Here is an 11,990-nt window from a genome sequence, read left to right as displayed (position 1 = left end):
CAAACCGCGGTCTTCGCCGCGGCGAAGGGCGACGCGGAACGGCCGCCCGGGAGCGAACTGATCCCCCTCGACGAGCGCGTCGTTCGCGTACCACTGGAAGGTGGCCGCCCAGGACACGGGCGCCGCACAAGTGAACCGGACGACCGAACCCAGCGTCGCCTGAGGACTGGACGTGGTGAGCCACGCTGCGCCGGAAACGGTCGTCGGGGTTTCATCGGCGGCGGAGCAGTGGTGGTAAATCAGCGGTGCCACTGCTTGCACCAGCCACAGGCTGTGAACGGGGCGTCGGAATTGCATCGGCGGGCCGCGGTGTCGGCCGGCAGCGAGAAACGGCGTCGTAGCGAAGCTCATCTTTCATTTTCTTCTTCGTCCACCACAACTGTACCGCGTATCACCCGCAGCGGGAGGCTGCACATTGTTGCTGCTGTTGCTCCCAGATTACGCCACAAACCCATTCGGGACGGACGGTGATGAAGGTTATAGAAAAAAATGACAGAAAATAAAGGATAAATTCCAGAAGACGAGGGCCACGTCCGCAACGCATTTCGTGCGCCAATGCTGCTCGTAAGAGTAGGCGTAGGCCAACCTCCATGGCATGCGTACTGTTTACCGATACGCTCAGTTCAATGCTTTGTAGAACAACAAACTTATGAATTAGGCCCAAAAATGAGTTTGTAAGCCCCCGCTACGGTAGTTCGGTGCTTATGACGTAGCGCTGCTGAACTCGAGGTTGCGGGCTCGATCCCGGCCGCGGTTAAGTGAGAAAACGCTTGCTTGCTTAGCTGCGCGTCAACGAATCCTAGGTGGTCAAAATTAATCCGGTGTCTCTCTACTACGGCGTACCTTATAATTAGATTGTAGTTTTGGCATGCATTATATTTATTTCGATATAATTCTTACTTCGTAACGCGTTTTCATCCTTGTAAGAGATGTTACTTAAACATATGAAAAGAGGGCGCTAGGAAATTGACCATGCGGGGGAGACGTTAGTTAGCATTGGTCCGATTTATTAGTGAGAAAAAAGAAAAGTGAAGTTGTTGTTTCTTTTTAATATATGAATGTGATCCACAAAGCATAAAAAAGAAAGAGCAAATAAATTAATTCCTCATGTTTTAGTAATACCAGAGTCCCTTGAGGGACTCTGGTAATACACCAAAACACTTACTTCATAATAATGAAGTAAGTGCCTCTAAAGGATTGCCCAATAATGACACTTCAAATTCGAGATCATAGATATACTGCGATCAGTAACCAAGTTGAAGACCGTCAAACGTGTCTGGCACGTATACCAAACAGGGGGACCGGACAAGAATCGGGTGGTAAAAATAAACTACTAGTAGGATAAATATACGATAAAAAAAGTTTATCTATTGGATACTCGAAAATAACGGAATAATGCGTAATTGAGTTGCGAGACCAGATGAACGTAGAGTAGTTATCTAGACTGGGTTGACACATGGCGAGAAGCCTTATTACTTTTTCATTCTTCCTATTTCCGATTGCCGCTGGCGAACCGTGACAGGGCTGAGGTGTGACCGCATGTCACAAGATTCTTGACTAACCGCCCCTATGCCCTATTGCGAGTACGTAGTTTTAAGTGATTCGCACACTCTCATACGTGCCAGATAGGGCCTTGAGAATTAGATACAATGGCGTATCTTAAGTAGTGGGTACGTACCGTAGTCGATGACCGTCGTCATTATGATCATCTTTCGCTTATGTTGCCGTGATTTTAATAGTAACCCATTTATTCATTCATTATGATAAGCTGTGCGCCAAAGTTACATAGTTTTATTCCAAGGAGTGGCAGGCTCCACTGAAAGAAAGTCTAGGTAACAGGGTCATCTTTTGCGTATATTAAAGTTAGTCTTCGTTATCACAGAGCGGTTAAATAGGGCTTTATTACCAAGTCAACCATGTGTCGTTTTTTTCTTTCGTAAAAGGAATCGAATCACATGATCAAAGCAGATGCACAAATGAATTACTGGCTGCAGGCATTGCGAGGGACTAAAAACTAATCATTTGCTATTGCTGATTGTACGCGGCACGTCGAAAGCCCCGTCAAACATGGTAGTGATATGGTAGTGTGTGGCACGCCTTTACGAGAGGCCACTTTCAGAACAGACAGTCTTAGAATGCCGACATGAACTGTCGTCGCACTGAAAGTCGGTCAGGGCTTTGTTGACCTTTTTACGTGGCAATGGCCTATTAGAAAGAATATAATGATCCCGTCTTTTTTTTCTTTTCACGCCTTTCTTTCTGTCCCCACTCTTCTTTCCGTCTTCCCCTTTTCCCTTCCCCTAGTGTAGGGTAGCAAACAGGAGGCCTTAACTCTGGTTAAGCTCCCTGCCTTTATCTCATTTGCACATATATATATATATATATATATATATATATATATATATATATATATACAGCAGACCGAAGGGAAATGGAATGATGGAATGACATTGGGAAAATCGAAGGTTCAGTTCACCCGAAGCCTAATGTCCGTGTCCGTGTGTCCGTGTGTGTGCGTGTGTGTGTGTGTGTGCGTGTGTGTGTCCGTGTGTGTGTGTGCGTGCGTGTGTGCGTGTGTGTGTGTGCGTGTGCGCGTGAGTGTGTGTGTATGTGTGTGGGTGCGTGTGCGTGTGTGTGTGTGTGTGCGTGTGCGTGTGTGTGTGCGTGTGCGTGTGTGTGTGTGTGTGTTTTCCCTTGTCACTGCTATACAGAACTTGCAAACACAACTGGCTTACACGAATGTGTACACCGTGATTAAAAGGGTCAACGCTTGCTCTTCCAGACAATCATATCTTATAAACAGAAATCCCCGGATGTGAAGATCAATGAACCAGGTATCACTTAGGATTGTCCTACGTATAGGGAAACATGCATGAAACGAGCAGCCAACATTGGTCATCGCTTCGACATGCACGCTTTGTTATTACTGTTGTCCGTTGGTTTCATGGAGGGACAGTGTTGAAGGGCGTACATAAAACCAAATATCTACAAGTGCGTAGGAAGTGAGCCTCCCGTTCAAGGATATTCCTCGATCATGTGGCGTAAGTATAACAGAAATGAAATAAAATAATGGGAACAACATGCAAAGACGCGAATCAATGAAGTCAGGAAATAAGGGAAAGATGTATTTACAATTATGAACATTGCCTCATATTGCGTAAAACAAAAGCAAGTGATCATCTAAAGCAAGTTCGATCATAAATTATACTGACGAATTCCCTTCCTGAACACGTACTGCATAGGCTGGCCCCCTGTTCTCCATGCCCGTTCCGTAATGAGAACTACGCCAACGATCACTTCACTTGCTGCGACCTAAGTGATAAGCTAGGAGGAGGGCTTGCTGTGTCTGTATTATTCGTTATACTTGCGTCGTCAAGCCATCGTAGTTATTGTGTTGTCATGCCACCCCTTCCTCCTCAGCTTGTCTATCGTCCAAGGGCGAAATGATAAACTAACAAGATGGCGAGTCGGCCTAGCTTTTTGAGGTTCATAATGGACAGATCATTACGAATGTCAATTATAAAAAAAGAAAACGCTGTCACAGATGCATGACAATCTGAGCAACTGATACATCGAAGACGACGAAGCTGTATATGGAATGGATGGATGTATATAGCACGAGAATGAGGTAGCAGACAAATTATCTGCTCCAGCACGCGCATTAAGTACCTTAATTCCTGCTACATTTTCCGTATCAGACGCCGAGAACGCTCCTCGCAATGGTATATGGTTCGACGAACACTCAACGTCTTCGGTCCCGTGCAGAGTTGAACCATTCCCTTGGTTCTCGAGGAACCAAATGATTGACCGCACATTCGAAACGCTCCTCCATCACCAACGCTTAGACTTGGCCTATACGCCTCAACTCCTGTGCCGCGTCAAAATGAGGACGTTCCCATACTGAGCGACAAAGCGTCGTTGAGCCGAATGCGATGCAAACACGCGCGATGACTCCTGTGGAGGCCACGCAGCATGCGAAAGTCGCAATTCGGGTCAGTATTGCGAAGAGGCCCACGCTGACGTTACTCATCACTCCGCAAAGAATTAACGTCGGAGAGCCACACAACAGCTGGCTGAAGAGTAGCAGCGTCATGTCGAATGATCTGTGCGAACATTGGCACGGGTGGAGCTACTGCGGTGCAGTTCCAACACAACAATCGCCTCTCGCGTTGTCCTTTATGCCACCTTGGGCCGGTCATCCCCTGCAGCACAACACTGTGATTCAGCTTACGGGACACTTTGTGTGGATAGTTGAGGTCAGCCGCTGCATGCATGAACCATTTTGTTCACTTCTTTCTCCGCTCGGCCGCTTCTGCTGCCCATTTCGTCACTTCTTTAATTTTCTGCTGCTGACTTCTTCAATTCTTGCCTCTCGTCTTTTCGGGCACGCACCGTGGCGCATACCCATTCTGGAGCATTGGCCAGAATATAGGCCACATCCGCAGTGGCGCATACCCAGCTAGCCCACAACCAGTGGCCCAAGTTGCCTATTCGGGCGCATATTCGACGGCGCATACCTGGTGGCCAAAGTTGTCGACCTTCGGGCACGTACCCAGTATCGCAAGTTGTTGTCTATTCGGCAGGACAGCAGCGATAAGTTCGTTAAGCCACTAATGTGGTTTACGCTTGAGCATGGCATACGCGCTTTTATTTAGATAAACATCTATGCCGCAGAGCAAGAAAAAAAAAAAGACAGCACCCGTAAAGTATAGGGGGAAGCGGCAATGAAAGCTTCACTTTAATAAAGCAAAAGAAAGACTAAAGCATGTTCAACGTACATATTGGAATCTATGTGAAGTGGTTAATTAAACGCTACAAAAATATTGATATTCTGCAACACGTTTTGCATCATAGCGAGTGCGTGCCCGCAATTCAGCAAAGACGCGAACGAGACGCGAATTTTCCTTTTCGTCGTCGCGGTTGTCATCATCGTCATGACGAACCTTCACTGGATCACTGTCGTAAACGCGACCTGGTTTTTGGCGACGGGAGGCGACGTTGCTGGGCCAGAGCGCCTTTCCACCGCCGTCGTCCCAGAGCGTCGGCCGCTTCGCACCCTGTCGCTGAAGGCGGGAGACGTACTTCGGTTGCGGTGCGACAGTACCGTTGCATCGCCGCTCAACGCCACCTTTGCCTGGCTCTTCAACGGCCTCGCTATACCCTCGGATCCCCGCGCAGGACTCTATCGGTACAAGGTCGCTGACGGGCGACAAGCTGGCCGCCATTCGCACGCGACACATTACAGCACCTTGGACATGGGTCGTTGCGGCGCGGCGCACGCGGGAATGTACTCTTGCCGAATAATTGTGGAAGGCGTGGTCGTGGACGAGCTGCGGTTCGAAGTACGTGTGACTGCCGGCAGTCGCCGAGAAACCGACCTGACAGCGGCCTCTGGTCGCGACCCGCTGACGCGCCCAGAACTCGTGCCAGCGGCGCTGTCATTTGGAGGTGAGTGGTACGCATTAGCGTGAGGGAGGAGGGGGGGGGGGTCGACACGCCAATGTTTTGATCACAGACGAGGCAGTATATATCTTGGCGAAACCAAGTTTATGCCCAACGCACCGTAGTGAAACTCGCAGTGTTACAGAATACACTGCCGAGTCCTGTGGCGCAATAGTGTGGACTCCCGGGCCGAATGAATGTAACTACGCTATTCAAGCTTTTCTTTCCTTTTTTGCGCTTAGGCAGCGGTCGTATATAGGCGGTGGATAAGAAACGAGTACGATGGAGTGAAAAGGACCCTTATATTATACATGTCTAGTCAAAAGCTTATGATGGAGCTTGTGCTGCACTATTGTTGTATTACGTCCAGTGCAATGTAAAGTTTCCAGCCACCTGCTAAAGAGCTTCGTATAATCGATATGCGAGGTAAAATAACAGTATCAGTGCTCCGAGCTGTGACGTCAGGAAAGGGGACCGCAAGCCCGTATAATGAAATGAAATGACCGCGAAAACCTGTGGGAAAAAATGCATATCGCGTCATTGCTTGAACTTCTCCCCGCCTGGAGACTTTGAGAGTCCAAGGGCGTGCACTTCGTGTTGTCCGGTCGGTGTTTATAACATGTATCTTCAACCATGGCCACTTGCGCGAGCGTACGTACCGTAACACACGTAAGTGTATCCACAGACGCTCGTGTACATCAACCCAACGCCCGTGGTTCATTGGTTACGGCGTTCTGCTGCTGAGCACAAGGTTGCGAGTTCAATTCCGTGCCGCGGGGGCGGCATTCCTATGGGAGTTGAATGCAATAAAATAAAATAAAAATGCTCGCGAACCGCACTTTGGCGGCACGTTAATGGACCCCAGGTGGTGAAAATTATTCTTTTGAGTTCTCCACTATACGGCGTCGCTCATATACCCCACTGCGGAGCTTTGGGTCGTTATAACCTCCCTAATTTGATTTAATTTACGTATGCAGGAGACAATCTAACACGGTTAACGGTTGACGCACGCGCATCAAACGCTAGCAGGTCTTAATTCAGCTGCAGCGATAAGCTTTCTTAGTGAAAGTAGCCACTGAACACTTTGTGCACGTTTACAAGGTGCGCGCGTTCATTGATTAGACGAAAATATGCGGAGAAAGCTATTTCAGTTGTGTATTTCGTGTTTTCGAGTGTCGTTCTCAATAACAGTTACTGTCATCATCATCAAGCGAGTTCTCACAGCAGCTTAGCGTTCTCCACCATTACACGTGGCGAACTCTAAATACTCAAGCAACATTAATCCGCGTTGATTTGTTCTGATATGCGGCAGCATTTTAGCGTCAAACATCGTGACTATGTTCGACCTTGTTTGTTTAACAGATTTAGCGCGTCTATTGCACAGTTTATACTAGAAGGGCAGACGAATTACGAATAGTTGCAGAAGGACTGAAAAGTGGACGCATTGGAACCTAACCTTTCTTAAAAATATTAAATTATGGGGTTTAACGTGCGAAAACCACTTTCTGATTATGAGGCACGCCGTAGTGGAGGACTCCGGAAATTTCGACCACCTGGGGTTCTTTAACGTGCACGGGTGTTTTCGCATTTCGCGCCCATCGAAATGCGGCCGCCGCGGCCGGGATTCGATCCCGCGACCTCGTGCTCAGCAGCCCAACACTATAGCCACTGAGCAACCACGGCGGGTAACCTTTCTTGGGCAGCGCACATAAAAAACGAAACACGAGAAAGAATACACGACAAGCGCTTGTCCTGTATTCTTTCTCGTGTTTCTTTTGTGCGCTGCCCAGAATTAATTGCAAATGAATGCTAGCACACTTTAAATATAACCAATGTAGATTAGTGGTGCTTATTTTTTTATAATTCATGGTCACGTGGCAAGCTTTGAACGTCGTGACACTTCGTTCAACTTCTATCTTCTTCTCATTTTCTTTGGACAAGAAGCAGAGCATGAATCTCTTTTCTTACCTCCATCTGGTTGGCTTTGAAAGGACGGCAGTGCTTCTTGCCGATCTTTGACGCCATGTTTTACAATGGCCGTTTTTCTTCCCGTACGTCTTTGTTTATCGTTGTAGAACGAGGAAATTTTGCCCGAGGGGTAGCTAAGAAATGCTATCACGTTTAAAAATGTCCACCTTACAGCACACATATATGGAAGCAGCGCATCTGTATAAGTTCGCGCCGGGTTTAAAAGATGCAGGCGGGCTGCTCGGGTCAGCATGTGATGTAGTGAAACACATGGCGAATCGCGTCCAACACTTTGGCGCAGCAGAAACCGAGCGACCTCCGCCAACTTGAGCGTGCTTACGTCCAGCTTGCTACAATAACGTGTGCATTGCTGTTAGAGTCCAGCACGGGCTAGCTTATAGAAAATACTCGCGCCCCCGAATTCCACCCCCCATCTTCGCTTCTTCTTCCCAACGACCACGGAGCGTTCCCCTACCTTCTTTCCTCGACAAGGGGAGTGGGTGCCAAGACAGCTTACAGAATAACCGTCGAAACTCCCCTAAGGAGAATTATCGGGGTGCGAAGCATTACATCATCATAATAATAATAATCATCATCATCACCACCACCACCATCATCATCATCATCATCTTCATCATCGAAATTGTTGACGACACTACCCTGGTTTTCTTTCATTGCACAAGTCTTGCCATGTCCTATGGCAAGTTTTCTTCTCACTGATTTCATGCTGCGGCCATTTTCTACTGCTTCTTCAATCTTTCACACCTTGTAGTTTCGAATATACCTTAGTTATAACACATTTTTTATTCTTCTGTAAATTTTCTTCTCATGATCAGGGTGTGAGCAACTGCATTGTATATTTGCACGTTCTCGAGCTAAAGGTTTTCACTTCTCTTCCGTTAGATTAGAGTAGCGCCACCTATCCGTGGCCGTTCTGGCGCATGACGTAGACGCAATGCTCACCAGGTCGAGGCATGTTTGCAGTCCTCGCGAGATCAGGAGCAGCCGCGGAGAGTGACGAGTGGCGTCCGGTGTTCACTCATTGCACCAATGAGCGCGCGTCTCTGCGATGGATGCGTGCCAGTTGCGCGGTATCTGCTCCTCTAGCGCGTGAAGAGGGCGGAGCTTTGGACATTGTTGCGGGTGATATGGCCTTCGTGCCCAGACGACCCAGGAATCCCAAATTATTGTATGATCATGTGACTAACCTTAAATGAACCTTTACTACGTAGATAATACATATGGTTGTTTTCAAACCCCAAAGCTAGCTCATGACTTCACACGCCTCACAAAACGAAGAAAGTGATTCATTAAAAAAAAAATCATTTTTTTTGTGCGCAAAACAAGCAGGGACGAAGAAAAGGAGCAACATAAGGACGAGTGCTTTCTATAAACTGATTTTATTTTCGAAGAAGCACCTGCTTAAATACCCACAGATCTGCGCGATCTAGTCAACAGAGCACGCCTATAGCGCATATAACAACACTTGTAATAAAATGCCGCGGAACAACGCTACCCGGTCAACATAAAAGCAGCAAGGCGCATAAAACAAGCTCTTACGATGAAAATGCGTTAAAGATATGATGATTGTTTGTTTTTTTTGTTGTTGTTTTTTTGTTTCTCGCACGAAAAGTTTTTTAAGAATGAATCTGTGCCAACTAGGCCGACTCACTGTTATGCGAAGAAAGTGATATTTACTTTATATTTTAATAATTAACTGCTGCATATATCCTCAAGATTTTTCAGTTTTATGTGCATTGTTAGGTCTCGTTTAAGACTGTATCATTGTTTTTCCGGATGTTTGATAGGAAAAGATATTTTTTTTAAGGTGGAACGAAAAAGTGAAAGTAAAACTTGCATGAGGTTGCTGAGAGCTCCCTATACTTCGCATAAACTTCAGTCGTGATTTAGCGGTAAATGGGAGAGAAATGGGGTAACATTACGTGGCACCTCTTTCAGGTCCCGGATCCAAGATTTAAATCCCGTTCACCACATTGCGAAGTGCAGCGAACGCTGAAAGCTGTATCGAAAGCCGAACACAAAGCTGTATATGAAACCTGGACACAAAGCTGTATCGGGAGTTTTTCTTGTTGCCCTACAATTTTCTCATTGACGTTGTTCATCTAATTATAATATTGATGAAGTTTATTAATTAGCTAATGCTAATTATGTTATTATCGGCAGAAAAAAATCTATCTCCAGTATCTCCAAGTGACGCTAAACAGCATTACATTGGTTCTGCCCAGCTACGTGGCATTTACATATCTTTAATGTTGACTCATGTTGCGTGAGACGCCCAGTATAACATAAAGTGTGCAACTGACCGGTTGTCTGCTCCGGACCACCGGCAGATGCACTTAGCTCCTCGAAGAGGCAGGACGCGTGTCGAGTGAGCTACTGCACAACACCTTACAATGTCGTGAACGCGGTTTAAACAATGGATCCGTGACCTCAAAGAGGTGCAACTTAATCCTAACGCATTTCTCTCGAATTTACCGCTATATCGCCGCATTATTTTTTCCCCCACTTTGACGCTCCTATTGCTAACGCATTAAAATAATCTGAAGGGCAAGCTCCCGCAGCTGCTTGTCATTAGAAGTGAGACCACCGTTTGTCCCTACTTCACTTCTGAAATAGAGCCTCGTCGGCTGGTGTCGGCTCACAGATCAGGTTATTTTGCTCTGTTATAGTATATGCTAGGTTAATTAGAAAATAAAGGCTAGTTGTTCCCGACAAAAGTGTTACCTTCGGCTGAGCAACGATGACGTGATCTGCAATAAAATTTCTCAAGACGTTAAGGCTTCATACTGAAATCGGTAACACGACGAGACACGTCGGCCAGTACTATCCCTACGGCAAAATCAGTCACCCTAAACTCGTAGGAAGTACATGAAAATGCTTTTCTTTTTACCGCATCATATAAGCTAATGCATTATCGTGCCCCCTCCCCCTTTCTTAAAGACGGCGGTCGTCCGGCATCACTTTCGGGTCATGATCCATCGTGGGCGCTCACGCTCGGAATTCGCGATAGAGCTCGAAGCTCCTGGCTGTGAGATGTACGCTACCGCTACCGTTGTTGTATTTTTGCGTAGGTCGGCCCCGCCCGGTGGGCCGCCCTTGGCGGAGCACGCCGAGCAGGCTGGTGCACGGTCAGGCGTGTGCCAGCGACGAGCTGTGCGCGGCGACCGACCCGGTGTCCCTGTGCGAGGGTGGCGTCTGCATCTGCGCCCCCACGTTCACGCTGGAAGACGCGCAGTGCATCAAACGCGTGGGCCGCTACCAGCGCTGCGGACCTCAGGTGGTGTGCCGCGGAAACAGCATGACCTGCAACGAGGGCGTCTGCGAGTGTAGCAGCGATATCGGCGAACGGGACGACGACTGCGGCGACAAGAGCCCTCCAAGCACTTTAAACTTGATGATGATATACACGACGATCGCCGTCACGGTGTTTGCCATCGGCTTCGTTCTCTTTTACACGTTCTGTCAGAAGCGATACGACCTCAACGACGAACTCAAGGGAGCCTTCATCGTCACCTGCGCCATCCTTTAAATTGCGGCTGCTGCTTCTTGTCTCGCGCGCTTCATATACATATAGCTCGTTATAGTTAAATTAAGAAATCTTAGGTCTCTGAGGAGTTCTTGACTATGAAGTCATTCCCTGTACACGGTACGTTGCGAGGAGCCGGCCAGGTATCAATGTGTACTCGTTTAGCTGCTGGACGCCTCGTTGCTCTTTGTGCGTCCTGGAGCTGACATGGACCGTGACCAGGAAGTTGTTTCTGGTGGCTCGATGCAGTGATATAATGTACGTTCCGTATCCAATCCTGTTGAAGTCCCAATGTGGTGACCTATATGTTGCTTTTTCGTTGCCTCCCTGTGTACCAAGCGTCGAATGCTTCATACGCGTCATCTTGCGGCCTATTCTCCCGTGACCGTGGCTTTAGAAATTGAAACGTGAATGAAGCTAAGTCTACCAAGCCTGTGGGTCTTTAGCTAGGCAGTTGAACCTCTTGGTTTATCATCGTTAATAAACTTCAGTGGGACACTAAGGTGAACTAGTTTGTATGCGATTATCATAGAAAACAATGCAAGAACGATGCGTCCGCGCCTGTTCGGTTTTCGTGTATGTTTTGTTTGTGTATGTGCGATTAAACCTTAGATAATGAAACAAGCTTCGCTAATATACAGTGCACTACCGCTAAGCAGAATAGATTTTAGTTTTGACGAAAGCTTGGAGTAATGACACGAACGTACACTCACGTTCAATATGAGCTGCAACATGGTCGGTCCCCCTGGCCGAAAGAGCTCCACGATTGTACGGCGGCGCCGCAACACGGAAAAAATCGGTTAAATAAGTTCACTATTTGAAACGGCGTATAGCTCTTCAATTTTTCATATGTCGGCACTGCGTACGCTTTGGGGTCCTTGTACGGGCATTTTTGCAACTCATATTGAACCCGACTGTACAAGAACCGGTGGTAGGGGGCGTGTGCTGGTAGCCGCAAAGCTGGCATGCAGTTCCAAGACGCAGCTGGTATTCTCTAAAAGCAGTGCCGTCATTAGAAGGGGGGCGAGGAAGC

This window comes from Dermacentor andersoni, chromosome 2, assembly GCF_023375885.2.
Source record: "Dermacentor andersoni chromosome 2, qqDerAnde1_hic_scaffold, whole genome shotgun sequence".
Lineage (NCBI taxonomy): Eukaryota > Metazoa > Arthropoda > Arachnida > Ixodida > Ixodidae > Dermacentor > Dermacentor andersoni.
This window is presented reverse-complemented; position numbering follows the sequence as displayed.